This window comes from Podarcis melisellensis (genome assembly GCF_964234715.1).
Source record: "Podarcis melisellensis genome assembly, chromosome: 16".
NCBI lineage: Eukaryota > Metazoa > Chordata > Lepidosauria > Squamata > Lacertidae > Podarcis > Podarcis melisellensis.
The window spans coordinates 2,135,978-2,158,980 of record NC_138533.1 but is presented as its reverse complement, the minus strand read 5'-3'; the positions used below and the strand labels follow the sequence as shown (position 1 = coordinate 2,158,980).

The 23,003-nt window shown below is 45.7% G+C and overlaps 2 long non-coding RNA genes across 3 annotated transcripts; one reads left to right on the top strand and one right to left on the bottom strand.

The window, feature by feature from the left end:
- Positions 1-13,287: 13,287 nt before the first annotated feature.
- Positions 13,288-18,769, bottom strand: LOC309358738. Its single transcript, XR_014163540.1, has 3 exons — positions 18,693-18,769; positions 14,226-15,060; positions 13,288-13,971 (listed from the first exon to the last, which is right to left on the bottom strand). It is a non-coding gene; the product is annotated as an uncharacterized lncRNA (long non-coding RNA).
- On the top strand, positions 15,029-19,750 carry LOC309358745. Of its 2 annotated transcripts, none has more exons than XR_014163547.1 (3): positions 15,029-15,119; positions 15,850-15,924; positions 19,512-19,750. It is a non-coding gene; the product is annotated as an uncharacterized lncRNA (long non-coding RNA). The 2 variants fall into 2 exon arrangements; XR_014163548.1 differs by lacking the exon at positions 19,512-19,750 and adding an exon at positions 18,709-18,882.
- The last annotated feature ends 3,253 nt before the right edge of the window (positions 19,751-23,003 follow it).

The following is a 23,003-nucleotide window of genomic DNA, read 5'->3' as shown; positions in this document are numbered from 1 at the left end:
CCATGTATGCATAGTCTGCCACCTGGCATTGCCCGCAGAAAAGGCTTGGCAGAGTGATTTGGCAGGATTAGGGTCTTGACACCTTGCTTTTGAGGGATTATGGAGGACAGGGGAGGTGTCATGGAGTCCTAGAGAAATTGAGCAAATTGGCACGTTGATTTTCTATGGATTTTATAGATTTTAGTCCCTTTTGACATTGACAATTGGGAATAAATGGATATATTGTAGCGAAGAAGGTGAAGAAGACATGCCCCCCCTTCCGTAACACCTCCAACATTTCTCTGATAAAAATAGGGACATCCTAAGGAAAAGTGGGACATTCCAGGACCAAATCAGAATTTGGAATGGCTCTTCTAAATCAGGACTGTGCCTGGAAAATAGCAATGGGAAGGGCCGGGGGAGGGGGGAAGTGGGCAGAGCAATGAATTTCTAATAATAATAATAATAATAATAATAATAATAATAATAATAATAATAATAATACCCTGCCCATCTGGCTGGGTTTCCCCAGCCACTCTTGGCGGCTCCCAACAAAATTAAAAGCACAATAGAACATTAAAAACTTCCCTAAACAGGGCTGCCTTCAGGTGCCTTCTAAAAGCCATTATCAGCAGTTCTCAACCTGTGGGTCCCCAGACGTTGTTGGACTACAACTCCCATCATCCCTGAGTTAGCTATTTTGCTTAATGTATGTGTGGGTTTTTGTGTCAGCGTCGCTTGTGCAGGTCTAGCTCAGTATTGTTGACACTGACTTGGCAATGGCTCTCCAGAGTTGCAGGCAGGAAGTGTTTTCCAAACTTACCTGCAGATGCTAAAAATATATGGATGTATGAATTTGCCTTACTGCAAGTCAGAGCCTTGGTCCATTTAGTTCAGTATCATCTATCTATACTTCCAGCACCAGAAGCTTGGCTCTGTCCTCGCCAGCCCTGGAAGGAACCTTTAAAAGAGTCCCATATGCTCAGAGACTTTGCGCCTGTTCATTGGGGGAGATAGGAAGCCCAGAGCACTTGTTCTTTAGATGTCCCTTTTAGGAAGAGGCACGGAGTGAGACCATTGATCCCCTACTGGTGAGGCTCGCTGACCTCCCGGAAAAGAAAAAAAATGACCTTTTCCTGTTAGGCAAAGATCATAAGATGACCCGGAAGGTCGCCAGATTCTGTGTACAGATCTGTAGGCGCAGACCATCCCCCGACCCAAACTAGTTCGTTAAGAAAATCCCCAAACGCGGTTCCATGGGTGTCTCTGGGTCATCTCTCTGCTGTAGCTTATCTTAAAGTTTTAAGTGTCTATACACTTATCACATTTATAAATTTTATAAATTTTAAATACAGTTACAGATAGGTAGCCGTGTTGGTCTGCCATAGTCAAAACAAAAAAAATTCCTTCCAGTAGCACCTTAAAGACCAACTAAGTTAGTTCTTGGTATGAGCTTTCGTGAAGAAGTGTGCATGCACACGAAAGCTCATACCAAGAACTAACTTAGTTGGTCTTTAAGGTGCTACTGGAAGGAATTTTTTTTTGTTTTGACTATAAATTTTAAATTTAATGTTGTACATTGTTTTAAATGTTTGTTTTCCTTCTTGGATTGTACCCCTAAGTATGTTTTATAAGCTGTTCTCTGACCGTAATAAATTATCTCTATACTGCCAGTAACTCTCCAGGGTTCCAGGTAGGAGATACCTATGATTACCTCATCGGTGCAAGTCAAGAAAACACTCCTCTTTCTTTCTTTCTTTCTTTCTTTCTTTCTTTCTTTCTTTCTTTCTTTCTTTCTTTCTTTCTTTCTTTCTTTCTTTCTTTCTTTCTTTCTTTCTTTCCTTCTCTCTCTCTCTCTCTCTCTCTCTCTCTCTCTCTCTCTCTCTCTCTCTCTCTCTCTCTCTCTCTCTCTCTCTCTCTCTTGTAGCTGACATGGTCAAATCAGAAAAGAATACCAATGCACCTTATTCCAGAGATTATTGAGTTGGAGACTCACCTCTGGAAATCTGCAAACCAAAAACATGCAAATTTAGAGTTCCCACCCAGGCCCACTTTAAATATCTATATCATCTCACTGGGCAGATCCATGGTATAGTTATGTGTGAGTTTGTTCTTTAATGCTGAAGGAAACAGTCTAATGAGCTAGACTGATTCATAAGCAGTTTATTGCAGAACAATTGCATTTAATTCATACTGAGATCATTTTGCATGCAGGCAATATCTGGAGAGTTATGCATGATTTCTCGACATGGAATGTGTGTAATCCCAAAGAAGCTGCTTTTCCTGGGATGGGTCTACAGCAGCGATGGCGCCAAGACTTGAAACTGGAGTTGGGGCTTGAATTATGAACTTGGCTATTTCCCCAGTAAGTCCATAAAGAGCAGAACCCAATTCCATAGCTGTCAACTTACAGATTTGAAAATAAGGGACCAGCAGCCTCGAAAATAAGGGATAGCAGCCAAAATAAGGGATCAACAATTACTTTGATAAAATTCATATTTTGTTGCATACAAATGGCTTTAGATACCTATTAGGTCCATAAATTACCATATAGCATATATTCAACACAAAAAAACCAGCAACAATTTGTTGTTGCCAAGGACAGCTGGGCATAGAAAGGGCCCCATTACATTCAGTAGCTTATTTAAGGGACATCATCAATAAGGGACAGCAGCGGGACATGGCGCTGGGATAAGGGACTGTCCCGCCAAATAAGGGACGCTTGACAGCTATGACCCAATTCTCCACTGCAATTCAGGCCTGGCTCACCTTGGTGGACAAATCTAAGTCCTATTATTATTATTATTAACCTGCCCTTCATTCTAAGATGAATGGAAACATCTTAGATGCCAAATTAAATTAACATCTCAAATCAAAACACAACGTAACATAGAAACATAATTAAAACATAACACTGAAACTGTCTAAAACAACGATCATAAAAATATTGCGTGTCAAAAGTCAGGGTAAAGAGGTGAGTCTTCATTATTCACTGTATAGAGAAGGTGAATAATGAAGGAGTTTATGGGAAGGAGTTTCACAACTTAGGGGTTGCCACAGAGAATGCCCTCTCCTAAAACACCACCATCACAATACTGTGGAACCTCGGGTTGCGAACATGATCCGTGCAGGAGGCACGTTCGCAACCCGCAGTGTTCGCAACCCGCAGTGCCGCGTCTGTGCACGCACGGGTCGCGATTCGGTGCTTCTGCGCATGCACAAAGTGTGATTTAGTGCTTCTGCGCATGCGCGAGTTCCGAAACCTGCTTTCAGCTTGATCATTAAACCACCCTGAGAATTGTAGCTCTGTAAGGGGAATAATAACCCTCAGCACCCTTAATAAACTACAGCTTCCAGAATCCTTTGAAGGAAGTCATGGCTGCTTGAAGCTGGCTTCCTCAAGCTCGGCCCTCCAGATGTTCTGCGCATGCGCAAAGCGTGATTTAGTGCTTCTGCGTATGCGCGAGTTCCGAAACCCGAAAGTAACCCGTTCCAGTACTTCCGGGTTCGGTGCAGTGCACAACCCGAAAATGCAGAACCCGAAAACGCACAACCTGAACTGTCTGTAACCCGAGGTATAACTGTACTCTGAGGGTGGAGAAACTGCCAAGAGGGCTACATCTGTTGATCTCAGCACCCAAGAGGGTCTACAGTGGTACCTCGGGTTACAGACACTTCAGGTTACAGATTCCACTAACCCAGAAATAGTACCTCGGGTTAAGAACTTTGCTTCAGGATGAAAACAGAAATCGTGCTCCGGCAGCATGGCAGCAGCAGGAGGCCACATTAGCTAAAGTGGTGCTTCAGGTTAAGAACAGTTTCAGGTTAAGAACGGACCTCCGGAATGAATTAAGTATGTAACCAGAGGTACCACTGTATAGGGAAGGATATGGCCTTGCAGATATTTGGGACCTGAGTAATTTAGGTCTTGAAGGGACGCGGGTGGCGCTGTGGGTAAAAGCCTCAGCGCCTAGGGCTTGCCGATCGAAAGGTCGGCGGTTTGAATCCCCGCGGCGGGGTGCGCTCCCGTTGCTCGGTCCCAGCGCCTGCCAACCTAGCAGTTCGAAAGCACCCTCAGGTGCAAGTAGATAAATAGGGACCGCTTTCTAGCGGGAAGGTAAACGGCATTTCCGTGTGCAGCTCTGGCTCGCCAGAGCAGCGATGTCACGCTTGCCATGTGACCCGGAAGTGTCTTCGGACAGCGCTGGCCCCTGGCCTCTTGAGTGAGATGGGCGCACAACCCCAGAGTCTGGCAAGACTGGCCCGTACGGGCAGGGGTACCTTTACCTTTAATTTAGGTCTTTAAACACTGAGGTGAGCACCTTGAATTATCCTTCCGGTAGAGGTGATGGTGTCATTGGCCTTGGTCCAGAAGCTACACCTGCAGGTTCCACAACCTGCTCCAATGAAAACAGCAAAGGGATGACTAAGGGTGCAAACTGTGCAAATTCTGCAGACATCCCATTGAGGCATCTGGTTGGCCACTGTGAGAACAGGATGCTGGGCAAGATGGGCCATTGGTCTGATCCATCAACTTCTTCTCTTAATACCTACAGGTATTAAGGTCCCACGGAGGACCTTACGGTCTTCAAACAAAAACACCTTGGAGATCCTGGGCCACAGGGAGGTTAGGCTGGCCTCAACCAGAGCCAGTGCTTTTTTGGCTGTGGCCCCGATCTGGTGGAACGCTCTGTCCCAAGGGACCAGGGCCCTGTGGGACTTGACATCTTTCCGCAGGGCCTGCAAGACGGAGCTGTTCCACCAGGCCTTTGGCCAAGGCACAGTCTGACCCCCTCCTTTTGTAATCCTCACAGAACTCTAGCCCAATGGTTGCCATTAATTTGATTTGAATTGATTTTAGAATGAATTGATTTTAGAATGCTGTGTTACTTTTATTGTTGTTAGCCGCTCTGAGCCCGGCTTCGGCTGGGGTGGGCGGGATATAAATAAAATTTTATTCTTATTCTTATTATTCTTTTGTTCACACACACACACACACACACACACACACACACACCAGTGCTTCAAAAGTTCATTTTAGAAAGCAGTTCGTTCCTGTTCACCCTCTTCAAAAAGTTCAAGTTCATCCCCTTTAAAAAGGAATTCCAGTTAATTTCACAGTTCAATTTACAATTCATTCACCTGGTTCTTGGCATTTCCCTCAGCCTTCAGCTTGATCATTAAACCACCCTGAGAATTGTAGCTCTGTAAGGGGAATAATAACCCTCAGCACCCTTAATAAACTACAGCTCCCAGAATCCTTTGAAGGAAGTCATGGCTGCTTGAAGCTGGCTTCCTCAAGCTCGGCCCTCCAGATGTTTTTGGCCTACAACTCCCATGATCCCTAGCTAGCAGGACCAGTGGTCAGGGATGATGGGAATTGTAGTCTCAAAACATCTGGAAGGCTGAGTTTGAGGAAACCTGGTTTAAAATATCACCATAGTGCTTTAAATGTGTGGTCTGCATGTGATTTAACAGCACACACACACACATGAATATAAACATTTTTTTAAAAGTTATTTCCCCAAGTAATTATGATATTTAAGCTTAAACAAGACTATTGCTTTTCAGATTGGTAAAAACACAATGACCAAAGTCAGGCACCCCAACATATAGAATGTATTGAATTAAAACTATAGTTGAATTGAATTAAAAACAACCTGCAAAGGGAGCTGAATTCAAGTCCAGTTCACATGAAAATTATAGGAACTACTTTCATGTATAACTGGGTCCCAGATTAGATCTGGTGGGCATGTACCCCCAAAATCACTAACACACCATTAGCTTGGCAGGATATGGAAGACTTGATTTGATTTTGCACCAAATGATGATGTCAATTACTTTCCAACAACAATAATGAATGATATGACTTTGAGGCTCATGACTTTGAAAAGCCTGACCTCCCATTGGGGGATAGGCCAGATGTTTGCATATTCATATGCCCCAGAGGGTTGCAAATATATTATGTAAAGAAGTCAGATAAAGCAGATAGGGTCAGGTGACTCAAGATAATGAGACCGCCAAGGCACCCTAATCTGCATCCCTCAGCGATTAATTGCCAGGAGCCGAGACTCCAGATCTCCTATAAAAGCCCTCTCCTTCTGATTGCACTCCATCAACTCACCTTCTCTGATTTCTACTGCAGTTCAACTGAACTAGGTAAGTCATTGACTTCTGGGGAAACTGATTCTGCTGCTGAGCTCAAACTCCTTGCCATAGAACAGCCTTTCTCAACCTGTGGGTCCCCAGATGTTGTTGAACTACAACTCCCATCACCCCTAGCTAGCAAGGCCAGAGCTCAGGGATGATGGGAGTTGTAGTCCAACAACATCTGGGGACCCACAGGTTGAGAAAGGCTGATTTAGGAGGACATGAAGATGGGTCAAGGAGACTGGTGGAAGACCAGAGTAGGAGGTGAAGTTCAGGGTGGTTCTGAAAACCCCTTATTGAGAATGGGCACTTTAGCCTTATACCCGTCTCACCCCAGATAATGAGAAGAATAATCCATGCTGGTGGAAAGTTGTGGAAAAATCTTCCATTGATCTTTCCAAAAGAAACGACTAGAGAGGAGTTGGAAGGCATGGTATAAATTGACTGGCGTTTGAAGAATATCCCACAGACAAGAGGAACATTTAATTTCAAGTTGACGAAACCAGTTGTGTACTGTTGCGGCTTTGCAATTCTTTTCCTTAAAGCTTGTGAAGCTTTGCAACTTTGGAGCGCTAGAGAGCATCTGCTTTGTATGCAGAAGGTCTTGGGTTCAAGTCCCGGCTTGAACTGGGAAAGACTATTGGTTTGAAATTCCAGTGAGCTTCTGCCAATCTTCATAGACAGTACAGAGCAGGACAGACCAAGGCTCTGACTCTGTATAAGACAGCTTCTGAGGAGCTCCTTTATTTTTTATTTCACAAGAGTTTAATACCACTGAATTGTAAATAAAACCTCCAAAGGGGGGGGGGTCTACAAAGGGGTTCATTGATAATAATAATAATAATAATAATAATAATAATAATAATAATAATAATAATAATTTATTTATACCCTGCCCTTTCCGGTTCAAAAATTGGGCTCAGGGCAGCTAACAACAAATTTAAAACACTTTAAAACAATTATAAAAGCAGCATAAAATACAGTATAAAAACATGAATAACAATAAAATTCAAAAATCAGTTAGATAATCCCCAGGGCTATCAGGCAGAACTGATCCTACTTGAGCCAGCGAGGAGACCAGGGGAGAATTAGCTGTGGGGTCTCAGAGCGGGTGGTCTTCATAAAAGGGGAGGGGGGGGGAAGAGAAGGGAAATAAAAGATCAGGCTGAATTCAAATTAAAGGCCAGGTGGAATAGCTCTGTCTTACAGGCCCAACGGAAGGAGGTTAAATCCTGAAGGGCCCTGGTCTCATGGGACAGAGCATTCGACCAGGTTGGAGCCATCACTGAGAAGGCCCTGATGAGGCATAATAAAAATCCCACAAGATTTAGCAATGGCCACCAAATTGGGTGGCTTTAAAAGAGGATTGTAGGGACGCAGGTGGTGCTGTGGGTTAAACCACAGAGCCTAGGACTTGCCGATCAGAAGGTTGGCGGTTTGAATCCCTGCGATGGGGTGAGCTCCCATTGCTCAGTCCCAGCTCCTGCCAACCTAGCAGTTCGAAAGCACTTCAAAGTGCAAGTAGATAAATAGGTACTGCTCTGGCGGGAAGGGAAACAGTGTTTCCGTGCACTGATCTGGTTCACCAGAAGTGGCTTAGTCCTGCTGGCCACTTGACCTGGAAGCTGTACGCCGGCTCCCTTGGCCAATAAAGCGAGATGAGCACCGCAACCCCAGAGTCGGTCACGACTGGACCTAATGGTCAGGGGTCCCTTTACCTTTACCTTAAAAGAGGATTAGAGCAATTCATGGAGGGTCAGGGTATCCGTGATTGACCCCGACATCCACCGTCAGAAGCAGTAAGCTCCTGAATACCACTTGCTTGCAACCACAGGAGGAGTTGCTGTTGGGCTCCCATTGGGCTCTGTGAGCTTCCCAGTGGGTCATCTAATTGGCCACTATGAGAAGAACAGGCTGGAGGACTAGATGGACCCCCTTCAACCTGATCCGGTAGGGATCTCCCTACCTTCTTAACAAAATTCAGATTTCCTCCTTCTCTCTTTCAAAGCGTTGCCTAAGCCCTTCCAGGATGTCCGGCCAGGAACAGCAACAGAAGAAGCACTCCTATGTCCCCCCTGTGGTCCACCACCCGCCACCCCAGCAGAAGCCCCCATGCTCTGGCACGGAGACCCATCACGTTGCGAAGCCCCCCAGTTGCGGCAAGCCCAAGCCGGACCAGCACCACCACCAGCAGGAGGAACAGAAGCCCAAGCACAAGAGCTGCCACTAATGGAGACCTCCTCAGGGGCTGCAGGACCAAAGATCCAGTCATTCCTTGCTTGCTTGCAGCATCAGTCACCTGCTTACCTATCAGGAATCCTGGCACCTGCTTACCTATCAGGAATCCTGGCACCTGCTTACCTATCAGGAATCCTGGCACCTGCTTACCTATCAGGAATCCTGGCACCTGCTTCCTAAGCTCCTTGTTTCTTTTGCTCTCCCTCTCCCTGGCCTCACTGCCGGCCGCAATAGCTAGGCTCCGTCTCCACCGCCAGAAGCAGTTTGTCTCTGAATAATAACCAGCAGCTGGGAATTGCAGGCAAGGAGAGTTGCCACTGCGCTCAGGCCTTGCCGGTCAGCTCCCCATCTGGCTGACCACTGTGAGAACACGACGCTGGACAAAATTACCATACCCGGCAGGGGCCATGCTTACAGTCTTATGCCCCATCTCTGTATAAGATGCGAGCAGCCTCAGGTTGCAATTCCACCTTGGTTTGGATTTTAAAGCCGTCACTTCCTTGCTGAAACACAATTCTCCCGCGAAATCTGCGCTGCTCTGTATTTTGCCATGTGTGCATTGGGGAAAAACTGTGCCTAACATGTGAAAATAGCATATAAATATGTGGGCATTAGGGGAATTTGTGAAAAATATTTATACCGGGTAAGAAGATGCATGGAGGGATGCGGGTGGCGCTGTAGGCTAAGCCACAGAGCCTAGGACTTGCTGATCGGAAGGTCGGTGGTTCGAATCCCCACAACGGGGTGAGCTCACATTGTTCGGTCCCTGCTCCTGCCAACCTAGCAGTTTGAAAGCACGTCAAAGTGCAAGTAGATCAATAGGTACCACTCCGGCGGGAAGGTAAACGGTGTTTCCATGCGCTGCTCTGGTTCGCCAGAAGCGGCTTAGCCATGCTGGCCACATGACCCAGAAGCTGTATGCCGGCTCCCTCAGCCAGTAAAGCGAGATGAGCGCCACAACCCCAGAGTCGGCCACGACTGGACCTAATGGTCAGGGGTGCCTTTACCTTTACCTTTAAGAAGATGCATGGAAAAATGGACATACTCATTGAGCATCCCTAGTTGCTGTAGCAACAGAAAGTGGAGAGACTGAGAGACTGGTCTGTCCTTGTCCCAGATCCACTTACTTTGGAAAGTGAGCACAGTGGGACTGATTCTTGAGTAGTCATGCACAAGATCACCCTGTTCTCCAACAGTAGCTAGGACGCCTTCGTGATTGAAGAAGCTCACCCTGATAAGAACCCCTTCGGACCTTACCACACCAGCTCAATTCTCTGATGATATCTCAGGGGTCCAGTAATCTTGGTCCCACCTGCAAGGCATCCTGTGCTCCACCTTGCAAGCGATTCCTTTTGTACGACATCTGCCTGATGGGCCATTTTATTTATTTGCCCCCCACCCTCGCCTCCCGCTTTGGCTGAAATAAAACATTTGCAATTCATTCAGATGTTGTGATTGTTGGTTTTCCCTCGAGTCTGTTAAGAGATGGTCAGTGGTGTTTGGGTGAAGAAGTAGAAGAGATGTGGGGGACAACGGCCCAGGTGTGCGGTGGGGAATGAGACCCTCCAGTTCTCTGTGCCTGGCCCTTGGAATGGTCCCTAATAAACCCATTTTTCAGACACACCCCTTGGCCTTGCTTTGCACCAACTCCTTGAGTATTTCTGCCTGGCTGGGGTGTGTCACTGAAGATGAATCATGCTTCTTGCTAGCTTGGAGGGAGGACAGAGACAGGGATATATGAAGCTACCCTATAGCACCAAGGGAAAACATGAGAGCTGTTGCTCTGCCCACATTTGCCACTGGTCTTTCTGACTACTGGGATGTGGCCTTCAGAAGGTTGGCCAGAAAGAAATGTGGCCTCCAGGTTCTGCCCCACTTTCATAGACTGGCCTGCTTGGGCTACATGGTTGGAGTGGTTTTCTCATAAGGACCTGATGGGCACATGGGGGAAAACATATGTTTATGGCAGTTTCGTTGAAGGATGAAAAGATCTATTTTTAGTTTTCCATCCTTAGTGGGCTGTTTGGAGGGTCCACTGTCCCCAAGAATTCCCACCTTTTTTTTGCACTTCTGCAAAACATGTGGAACTTCATGGATGGTGCCATTCAGTGGTGACCATAAGCATGATGATTATGTTCTACCTCACTTTTGGAGGGTAGTATGAATCCTTCCCAGAGCTACAGTTCCCAGATTGGTTTAGCAATCGATCCTGAGGAACTCTGGGAATTATAGCTCTGTGAGGGCAACAGGAGTCTCCTAACAACGTTCAGATCAAGGGCAGCCAAACCTGAAACCCTGGAGAGCTACTGCCAGTCAGTCTAGGCAGTATTAACCCAAATGGATCAATGGCCTGACTTAATATAAGGTGATGTCCTATGATTCTATGCTACAAGGAAGGTTCATAGATGAGTGGTGAAACATCTGCTTAACATACGAATTGTCCCAGTTCCAATCTCAGGTAGGGTTGAATGTCTAGAGAGCTGTTGCCAGCCAGTGTAGACAATACTGAAGTAGATGGGTCTGATTGAGTATAAGGGGGCTTCCTTTGCAGCTACAGGTTGTAAGCTGCCCTGTGCCCCACTTTAAAATAAATAATTTGCTTGAGACGGGACATGCGAAGAAACAGGTTTTATTGATGCACACAGATTTGTAACAGAAGCGACCCATCACCAGCAAATCGTCAGTCAAATCCTACCCAAACATTCAGAAGAGGCAAGGAATGGTTGGTCTTTTTCTTGAACAGAACAAGAGATCTACCAGAAGCAAAATTATTATGTCAAATCCAACACCCATCAGGCAGGGCTTCTCAAACTTTTTGGCCCTGGGACCCACTTCAGAGGGTTGAAAATGAGACCCACCAGTCACCAAATGGCAGCGCAGGGGTGGAACTTGTCACCAAATGGTGGCAGATGGAAGTGGAGTTTGGCATGACCAGCTGGCAATTCAAAACATGACACTGGATGGACATCTAATCACTCTTGGCTAGTGGATTTGCCACAAGGATTGCCTGGTGTCCAGGATACTATGCTATTCCTCCATCAAATATTGGCTCAGAAGGTCTATTGAGACTCAGCCTTCACATATAAGACATCACTGGCTGATGCAAAAACTCCAAGAAGAGGTAGCCAATTGGGTTCCTTCTAAATATTGTGGACTCCCATCGATCCCAGCCAGCATCTGGCATGGTCAGGGATGGTGGGAGTTGTAGTTCATAACATCATTGGCTACCCCTGCTTTGAGTGCAGAAGGCTTTTATTTTATATTTTCAGCTCCCACCTACCCCCAGTATTTTGTACTCATCTCCTATCATATCTCCTCTTCTCCTTTCACCCTTAAATTGTACCTCACCAAACTGCCAATTTAATTCATCCCTCTTCCTTTTACATTCACTTCTTCTGCCTATAACAGTTTCCCTCTCTTAGTTCCTTCCTTTATGTTCCCAGAGTATCATCACCACCATCACCATCATTTTGAAAACATTAACCTTTTACCTACCTAATTTCTTTCAAAAGCTCCTGTTGCATTTTTGCTTCCCTTTCCCTGGGCTTCTCGGTCTTCTAACCTCCATTCCATGCCACGTGGAGAAGTTTCTGGTACTGCCATTGGTTAAATGAAAGGTCTATAGCACCACTAAGCAGGGAGAATGAGCTGTGGCCCCAAGCCATACCTGAAAGTGGTCTGATGCTACTGATGGTTCCTGGGCCACCGTTTGAGAAGCACTGCCGTAAGGGATCAAGCCCATTAACAGTAGACAGTCATCAACAAGATCATGAAACCAGACATTGAACAGTTGAAATATTGAACCCATCACCAGCACAGAATATCAAAGAAATCACCCTGAGGTCAATTCACCACACTGGATTCTAGTTTGACAGCAGTTATGGGATAAAATAGCTGTACACTGATTTTTTCCGTGGGGAGAAGGTGTTGGTAGCAGAGATGATATTGGGCTTAGCCTAACACCAATTCACTGCTCACCCACAGACTTCATAGCAGAGAAAGTTGCAAAATAAACACATTAGAATTTGGGTTGCACCCAGGTAAATCCTACTCATAATAGACCCATTTAAATCAATGGGTATAATTTGACCACACCCAGTTAATTCAATGGGCTTACTCTGAGAAGGACTTAGCTGGAAAGAACCTTATGAATCCAAAGAGTTTTGCAAGAAAACCTGAGCTGAGAGAATCTGCTGAAACGTGGCCTCTACCCCACCACAAATTCACCCACCCTCAATCCAGAATAATTCTGAACACACCCATTGCTGTTTTTAAAAGGTGTGTAGGGTTGCCATACGTCCTCTTTTTCCAGGACACACCCTCTTTTTCATGGCTATGTAAAATAAGTGTCGCCATCATGATCCATAGTTAAAAGCAGAAGTCGGCAAATGTGTCCTCTTTTTGGCTCTTCAGAATATGGCAACCCTAATTAGGAGGTCATGGATTGGACACTTTAGAAGAGACGGGAGCCACATGAGACAAATGGCTCTGGGCCAGATCAGCATGCTATGAGACAAAGATTATCATTTGATTGCTTAAATTGGGGTGCTTGCCAAATCCTCCCCATCCAAATTTCTCCCTGGGTTTTGTTGGTCGGACAGTGCAATCCTATACCTCAAGCCTGAGATCCATGTCTCCACACAGGCCAAGTCTGATAGGTAGGATGGGCTACCCACCTGCTAATCATTTGACATCACAATGATCACAATGACATGGAAATGATCTCAGGCCTGTGGCACTTCCCAAGCCACAACAACTGGCTGGTAGTTGGTGCTGGAGAAGCAGTACCTGCAAGGCCCCTTGACTCTGAGGTTGACCATTCAAGGCCCCTCACCTGATGTCATATAGGGCATCAGGTGTAGAACAGGTAGTCATGGCTTGGCTGAGATGGGGAGCCCTAGAGCAGGTGTTGTTGGACTACAACTCCCATCATCCCTGAGCTCTGGCCTTGCTAGCTAGGGGTGATGGGAGTTGTAGTTCAACAACATCTGGGGACCCACAGGTGGAGAAAGGCTGCCCTAGAGCACCTGGTTGGGCATGTAGGCTGGAGGTTTGTCCTCCACTCTGGTCCGATTGAGTTCAATGGGAGGTTACTCCCAGGAATCTGGGCATAGGATCGCAATGCGAATAACTTCAAGTTGCCACGGAGCCTTGCAACCTTAGTAAGCACATTAGTTTTAGTTTTCTGCTATGTTGCTTTGACTGTACATTTTATATTTGACTTTCTTAAGATGGTTCAATTTATGTTTTACTGATTTAATACGCTGTAAACCGCTTTGAGATTTCTTGTGAAAAATAGAAAGCGGTATAGAAATTAAATAAACAAACATGCTTGTGCTTCGATTTAGCTCCTTTGCCAGGCTAAAGGCAATGCCCATAATTACAAAGAGGTTTGTCCTTTCCCCCCTTCTTACAGGTCATTGATAAATTCAGGAGCACCTGAGCATTGAACAAAATCTCAGAGCAATAGAAAAGAGAAAGAGGAATCCTGATGCAATTATATGATCTCATTTTTTTTTAAAAAAAAGCACCAGGATGCTATCAATGAACAGCTGCGTTCCTGGAGCACATCAATAGCCTTTAGGGAGGGAGGGGAGGCACAAACTGAGGCAAGAAGAAGAAGAAGAAGAGTTTGGATTTGATATCCCGCTTTATCACTACCCTAGGGAGTCTCAAAGCGGCTAACATTCTCCTTTCCCTTCCTCCCCCACAACAAACACTCTGTGAGGTGAATGGGGCTGAGAGACTTCAGAGAAGTGTGACTGGCCCAAGGTCACCCAGCAGCTGCATGTGGAGGAGCGGAGACACGAACCCGGTTCCCCAGATTACGAGACTACCGCTCTTAACCACTACACCACACTGGCTCACCATGTACTGCTTGCAAAATTCGGTTTTGAGATTCTCCATGTTAAGACGGGAGGCAAGTGATGGCAGAGCAAACCCGGGGAATAATACTGAAATGGAATGGGGATGGGTTGGGGAGAGAGAGACATGCGAACCTTAGTAGCCTTCGTAAAAGAGATCTAGGCTGTCGCAAGGACATGGCCGCCCACACTGAGAGCAGCATGGGTAGCCGCAGGGTGGATACCCACAGGAGATTTGAGGATACTGGTAGCTTGGTTGCAGACAGATCCCTGGCCTGGGGTACACACATTGAGGGGCACATGGATAGCCACAGATGGGTCGGCATGGAGACAAGCATGGGTTTCGGTAGATCGGATAGCATGGCGAGACGCACTGCGGTCTCACACAGATCGGGCCGCAAGGGCCACACTGAGGCTGGCACGGATACCCACAGATGGGGCGGCACGGAGGGAGACACTGAGGCAAGTAGGGACGTCTGCAGAGTGGATAGCATGGAGAGACGCACTGCGGTCCGCCGTAGATGGGAACGCATTTAGAAGGGCCTATTCCACAGGACTGAGGTCCGCAGATGGACTTGCAGGGGGTCAGACACCGAGGGTGACAGGACTTCGCGCAGGGGTCGAAATATTTAGAAGGTGGGATGTGGATGGACTGGGCGTGGGATGGCTGGACGCAGTAAGGAGCCTTGGTGGGTAGGCATTCAGGGCTCTGCTTGATCAGGACAGTGGCGCCAGTGTCCAGCAAGATGGGGCCAGAGACATCGATGAGTTCTGGATACGAGTGAAGGAATTCCATCTTTCTCTCCTGGGTGGTTGTGGTACAAAGAACCTGAAAGGAAGGAGGAGCTCAGTTTTAGAGACCAATGGAAACATCCCGTATATAGCCAGGTACTGACGCAATCATTTGCAAATCAAACAATCACTCATTTTGTGGTGCAGCTCTACTTTTCTTCAAAGACATGCCCTGTGGAAAGAGACTCCTAGGAAAGTCTCTGAAGAGTTGCAGCCTTTTAGTGCAATCCCATAAATGCCTCCTTGGAAGTTATCCAAGTGGACTTATTTGCAGGCGAACGAATATTTGGATTGCAGCTTTTTCTTTTTTAAAAAAAAAAATATTTTTTTTTTAATTGAATTTATTTACAACATAAACACATAGCAAAGAACAGCAACAAAATCAACCCCTCCCAAACATACACACAAATAAAACGAAAAAACAGAACAAAACAAAGGACAGCAAACAAAAGAATACTGAACAATATATGTATACCCTATTTCCATTCTTCTTTTCTTCCATTTGACTTCCTGCATCCTTTACACAATTTCCTTTTTCATTTCTAGTAATCTGTCTCTTTCATAGTTTATCATTACTCCTTTTTTAATACTTAACAACCTAAGTATCGCAATTTCCGCCCTCCCTTCCCAACAGGTGGGCAGGGTTTGCGACACTGGCCAGGCTTACCTGGCCTGGTGCCTCCCACCTGGGTTAGGCTGGCTATCATCCCGCCCCTGGCCTGGGAGGACAATGGACAGCCAGGGGCAGGGGTGGGGGGTGGGGCAAGGACCAGAGGAAGGAGGCCGCCCCCTTCAGCCAAACCTCACTTTGTTTCTTTTCTTCCAGGTCATCTTGCAAATCATCTTGCAGAAGTTACTCAAAACAAGTCCAAGTATTAATTTGGGGACACTACTTTTTAAGGTATTCTCTACATTTCCCCCATTCTTTCTGAAATTTTTGCTTGGATTGACCCCTAATTGCCTCTGCTAGTCTGGCCAGCTTGATATATTCCAATAATTTATCCTGACATTCTTTTTTTGTTGGTGTCATTTCTTAACCACTATTTCCCTATTCTTCCTCTATCTCCTTATTTGATACAGGGAGCCCACATGGTTCTAGAAGATGCTGTTGAACTCCTTTGGCACAAGTGATTATCAGCGATGTTGAGAGGTGGAGCCCAACAACATCTGGGGAAAACCACACCAGCTATCCTTGTTGTAGATCTTAAATGAACATACATAAGAACATATGAAGAACCCTTGTGGATCACCCTAACCCAATGGCCCATCTAGCCGAGCATCCTGTCCTCACAGTGGCCCACCAGATGCCTGTGAGAAACCTGCAAGGAGGACCCAAACTCCAAAGCCCTCTTCCCTCTTGCAGATTCCAGCAACTGGTCATTGTAGTCCACCTTAAGCCTATTAGCAGCAAGGTGGTACACAACAGTGTTACTTAGGAGGAAATTGAAAAAACTTGCCTGTTTGCTGAGACTTCTGTCCCTGGCAACCCTGAAATTATTAGTTTGAGAGCATATGCTTGCTTTTAGGAGTTTTATACTCTTTTTAGAAGGCTATCTTTCAGTTGTATTATTGTTGAGATATTGGCTGCCCTGGGCTCCTTTGTAGGAAGGTGCACGGTATAATCTAAGAAAGAATCACCACCACTGCCATCATTGTAACCAAGAATTACATATGAAAAGTCCTAATCTCAGCACATCTTGAATGAAGACAAATTAGACAATCTGCATGGCCTGTTAACTCAATGATAACCATCTGGGCAGATGGGTTTGTGTCACATACAGAACAGGCATATCCTTCCCATCCCCTGGACATGTTTTCTGCTAAATTCTGGGGTCACCCAGAATTGGAACGGCACTGAGCCTTGTGTATGTGACACAGACACTTGCACCTTGCCCCTGCTATCCAATATGTCCCTGGCTGGGCCCATAGCACGCACCCCCCCCCCCAGGATCCCAAAGCCAAAGGCTGTGGAAGGTGACTAGAGACCACCCTGAACCCAATCAAGATCCCTGTTCATAATTCTTAAAATTCTTTTGCCTGCCCAAACCAAATGCCAAGCCAAACCTTACTACGCCACTCTGAAAAGACAGCTCACCAAGACAGTAGCCAAGTTCCTCTATTTGATTTTCTTGTCCCCAAAGTACGCCACAGGATCCTGCGCTTGCTGGAGACCCACAGAGCTGAAATAGATTGATCGCCTCTTCTTCCCTTTGGCAAATGACTTGTACTGTTGAAATGGCGACGAAATCACACTGGCCTATTTATTCTGAATGTTTGTAAGTGATGCCAATAAAGGTTTGATGATGATGATGATGAACTCTCACACAAATCTGATTACAGAGCTGAATTAATTCAGTCAGTTCAATTGCCTCTGCAGAAGGGGGCTGATGGGAGCCCTGATCTAATGATATCTAGAGGTCCAAAGGATTATCCGCCTAGAAACAAAGGAATCTGCCTTCGACTGAGTCCCTTGGTCTATCTAGCTTAGTAATAATAATAATAATAATAATAATAATAATAATAATTTTATTATGTATACTTCGTCCATCTGGCTGGGCTTCCCCAGCCACTCTGGGCGGCTTCCAAAAAAATATTAAAATACTGTAATACATCAAACATTAAAAACTTCCCTGAACAGGGCTGCCTTAAGATGTCTTCTGAATTTCAGGTAGTTGTTTATTGCTTTGACATCTGATGGGAGGGCATTCCACAGGGCGGGCGCCACCACCGAGAAGGCCCTCTGCCTGGTTCCCTGTAGGTTTGCTTCTCACAATGAGGGAACCACCAGAAGGCCCTCGGCGCTGGACCTCAGTGTCCGGGCAGAACGATGGGGGTGGAGACGCTCCTTCAGGTATACTGGACCGAGGAAGTTTAGGGCTTTAAAGGTCAGCACCAACACTTTGAATTGTGCTCAGAAATGTACTGGGAGCCAATGTAGGTCTTTCAAGACCGGTGTTATGCGGTCTCGGTGGCTGCTCCCAGTCACCAGTCTAGCTGCCGCATTCTGGATTAGTTGTAGTTTCCGAGTCACCTCCAAAGGGAGCCCCACGTAGAGTGCATTGCAGTAGTCCAAGCAGGAGATAACTAGAGCATGCAGCACTCTGGCGAGACAGTCCGCAGGCAGATAGGGTCTCAGCCTGCGTACCAGATGGAGCTGGTAAACAGCTGCCCTGGACACAGAATTAACCTGCGCCTCCATGGACAGCTGTGAGTCCAAAATAACTCCCAGGCTGCACACCTGGTCCTTCAGGGGCACAGTTACCCCAATCAGAACCAGGGAGTCCTCCACACCTGCCTGCCTCCTGTCCCCCAAAAACAGTACTTCTGTTTTGCCAGGATTCAGTCTCAATCTGTTAGCCACCATCCATCCTCCAACCACCTCCAGACACTCACACAGGACCTTCACCGCCTTCACTGGTTCTGATTTGAAAGAGAGGTAGAGCTGGGTATCATCCGCATACTGATGAACACCCAGCCCAAACCCCCTGATGATCTCTCCCAGCGGTATTGTCTCCAATGACTAGCAGTGGCTCTCCTGAGTTTCTTGCAGGGGGCAATTGTCAGCCCAAACTGGAGATGCAATTGGGGATTGAACTTCTACATGCCAAGCAGACGTTCTGCCACCAAGCTATGACCCTTCCCTGCTAAAGTTGTCGAAATGTTACTTACCCTCTGCTCCTTCTAGAAAAGATGACTTAACAGTCCAGCAGGTTGATAACAACTGGGAAAGGACACCTTATATACTGCTCCAAGCCTTGCAGTGATGGCACGTTACGTGGAAAAATAATAATGTCCTACTCGGTAGTGTTTCCTGCAATTTCCCCCCTCTAACTTGTCATTAAAAAGAATCTTCCTTTCAGTGCTGTTGGCTGCTGGCAAATTAGGGAACACATTCCTTTGGTCCTGAAGAGGGAAGAAGAAGAAAACAACAACAGTTTATCTTTTCGACTTATTAATCCGCTGTTATGTTTACTCAACCTGTCGCATGAAAACTCGACATTCTGGAATTTGCAGAAAGAAGAGCTTTCCCTTCCGTTCTGTGACATTTACCACAAATTTTATAGTGGTCGGGTCCTGAATGTGGGATGTGAGCATGCCTGAGTTATTTTAATGTAGCTCAGTGATATGCACGCAATATGTACCAGGTTCAATCTCTGCCATTGCTAGGTAGGGTTGGTAGTGCCTTGTCTGAAACACCTGCCAGTCAGTGTAGGCATCATTGAGCTAGGTGGACAAAGGGTCTGTTTCCATCTAAGGCAGCTTCCTATGTTGCAGCCGAGGGATGGGCTGAGCAGCTAATTCTGTTCCCTTTCAGTCTTGCTGGCATCGCATCATAGAGCCATCCTGTTGCATGGAATACCATTTCACTCCTTTGTACACTTTTTACGCAGACGCTTTTATGTTCAGACTTTTCTATTCATTCACCTGTAAAACAAGCATTCTGTAAGCATCGTTACACAAAAGCATAGATGTCCGTGCTGCCTTAAGTCTACAGGATCTATGATGCAGTGCAACTATTAGCGATCCAGTAAGACTACAGAACTGATGATGCAGTGCGACTATAAGCAATCCATTAAGACTACAGAACTAATGATGCAGTGCAACTATAAGCAATCCATTAAGACTACAGAACTAATGATGCAGTGCAACTATAAGCAATCTGGTAAGACTACAGAACTGATGATGCAGTGCGACTATAAGCAATCCATTAAGACTACAGAACTGATGATGCAGTGCAAATATGAGCTAGACACTCATATGCTGAAAGAACCATTTCAGACCTTTAACTGAAGGGAGCAATAGATAATACTGAAATAAGGGCAGCACGGAACCAAGAATTCCCTTATGGTTTTTGTTTTCTTTTAAAAAACATTTTTCTATGCTTGTCACACATTGATATCTAATATATACATAACAATTCATATGCTGATAGAAAAAGTCTTCAAGAAAATTCTCTAGCAATTTAGTGCATTTCCCCCCCAATATATAATTTTTTTTCCAATGCAATTTTACCTAACGTAGGGTACTTTTTTGGCAAAGCAATTTCCCCTATTATAATGGATTCTGGGTGCAATTTTCACAAGTATATGCATTTATATGCACACTTTGCTGTTGGATATGTTCCAGTACACTTTACTTGCCTGGAGAATTTTGCTATATTGTTTTGCAAAGAGCAACTTAGGTGGAGTTGCCAATAGATCAGAACTGAATTTCTTCCCCGTCCCCACCAGAGATTGAACCTGGAACCTTCTGCCACTGAGCTACAGATCTTCCCATGCCTCTGATCACGGCCAACTTTAAAATATAGCTGCCATTTTTTAATATTCCCCTAAAATGCTCCTTGGGAGCAACTTATTTGAAGTATGGAAACTGAGTGCATTCCACTCTTAATTGTGTGTGGTCTCTGTCCATCGTCTAGCATTTGCACACCTAATGAATTGCATGTTATTAGCTTTTTAGCTTCACATCTCATGCCCAACTCGCTGTCGTATGCTCTAGGCAGTGAGCCCAACTTCAAAACCTCATTGCAAAATGTCTGTGCAGATCCTCCAAGTGCCCCTGTTTTCCAGGGACAGTTCCGGGTTCACAGAAGCCATCCCGGTTTCTGATTTAATCCTGGAATGTCCCTCTTTTCCTTAGGGCGTCCTTGTTTTCGTTGGAGAAATGTTGGTATGCTTTTTAGTCTATCTGTTCCAGCGCATCCCATCGTTCAGCTGACCGGCATGCCACAAAAGTATCTTTTAGTGTGTGTTGTCTTAATTGTAGTTTCCTTAGAACGTTCTGATTACTAGGTTAATACCCTGCCTTTGGGGACAGGGTGGTTTAAAAAAGAGATAACCCAAAAAATTAAAGTCCTATTTCAACACAGGGAGCGATCCTTTCAAGCCTAATTTTCACAAAGAGCAGAAGATGTGGGGAAACCTGTCTGTGGTTTGCACCACTTACAGTGACAGGTGGTGGTGGGTCATCTAAGGACATTAGAGGAGCCTTGAAGCTGGAGGGCCTTAGTCGTATCGTTCTGTGTCCACAACAGGCTTCTCCAATCTGGTGCCCTCTGGATGCTTGGGGCCCCAACTCCCCTCAGCCCAAGGTTCAGAAAAGGGCAACCAAAATGGCAGAGAGGATGGAATGGCTCCCTGATGAGGAAGGGTTATTTAGAGGCTATTTAGTTCAGAGAAAATGTGAGCTGATCTCCCTCTCCCATAACACTAGAATAATAATAATTATTTATTATTCATACCCCGCCCATCTCACTGGGTTTCCCCAGCCACTCTGGGCGGCTTCCAACAGAATATTAAAATACAATACTTGCTGTTTAGTCGTTTAATCACGTCTGACTCTTCGTGACCCCCTGGACCAGAGCACACCAGGCCCTCCTGTCTTCCACTGCCTCCCGCAGTTTGGTCAAACTCATGCTGGTCTCTTCAAGAACACTGTCCCACCATCTGGTCCTCTGTCGTCCCCTTCTCCTTGTGCCCTCCATCTTTCCCAACATCAGGGTCTTTTCCAGGGATTCTTCTCTTCTCATGAGGTGGCCAAAGTCTTGGAGCCTCAGCTTCTGGATCTGTCCTTCCAGTGAGCACTCAGGGCTGATTTCCTTCAGAATGGAGAGGTTTGATCTATGTAACGAGAGCTATGGATACAACGGAGTTATAAAAAACTCAGATTATTTTTTTAAAAGATGCAGTAGAAATGTTTTAATAACAGATACCATGGAGGGGAAGATGGAAAGTCCAGTGATTTGGATGCGCTGTGTTTTGATTGTAAACTTAAATATGTCAAACCAAATATATATATATATATGTATGTATAATAAAAAAACAACAACAGAAAACTAAGCAAGGAATTGCTTTGTTAGTTCACAGCCTAAGGGGAAAATAATTCTAAAGACTTAGAGAGGAATATATTTATATATAATAAATTTATTTAATACATTAAAAAGAAGAAAGAAAGAAAGAAAGAAAGAAGGAAGGAAGGAAGGAAGGAAGGAAGGAAGGAAGGAAGGAAGGAAGGAAGGAAGGAAGGAAGGAAGGAAGGGAGGGAGGGAGGGAGGGAGGGAGGGAGGAAGATTGGACAAATTCATGGGGGATAAGGCTTCTGGCCACAATGGCTCTGCTCTGTCTCCATGGTCAAAAGCAGCAGTGAATATCAGTTGCTAGGAATCTTAGGAGAACATACCCTCCAACATTCCTCAGATGAAAATGGGACATTTCTCACTCCCCTCCAAACGACCCTCCTTGAATCCCCATTTCTTGTTGTCCTCCCTCTGAGCATTTTCTATCAGAAGAAGGATGTTTGCCATCACCACGACACTAATGGGACACAACACACACACCTTCCATCCTCCTCCTTCACTGTCCCTGGGAAACAGGACCCTCGGAGGATATGGGAGGGGAGAGGAACTACTGAGCTCAGGTCAATTTTGTGGGTTTCCAAGAGGCATCTGAATGGCCACAGTGAGAAAAAGATGCTGGATTAGACGCACCATTGATCCAGGTCAATGTTTATGTTCTTAGCCTGAGCAGGTATTATAGGAGTTGCAATCCAAACATCTGGAGGGAGCGGCTTGGGGGAGCCTGATGTGGAAAGAGAACGAGTGCATTAGAGAGAAAAGGTAATAGGAAATGCCTGGAGACCTTAGATGGAGATAAACCGGAGTATCTGTAATCAAGTCTAAAAGGATGGGGCTGGGTATGGTTATTAAGCCATTATAGCTTTGCAGTCAAACAGCCCTGATATAATTTGAAAGGGTGGAAACAGCCTCTCTCTGAAGGTTTCACCTGCCCAGCTGTGCCTAGATCACCCTTCAGGTGTTCCTTTTTTGCCAAAACCTCTCTGAGGACCCACAACAACATCCTTCTAGTGGCTTGGTTTCCGGATACAGCTGCTCTGGGCCTAGGAGTAACCTGGGAACCATGGTCCAGGTACGGTCCAGAATCCAAAGGTTCCACTAGGAGTCAGTCCAACAGGGTCAAGGCA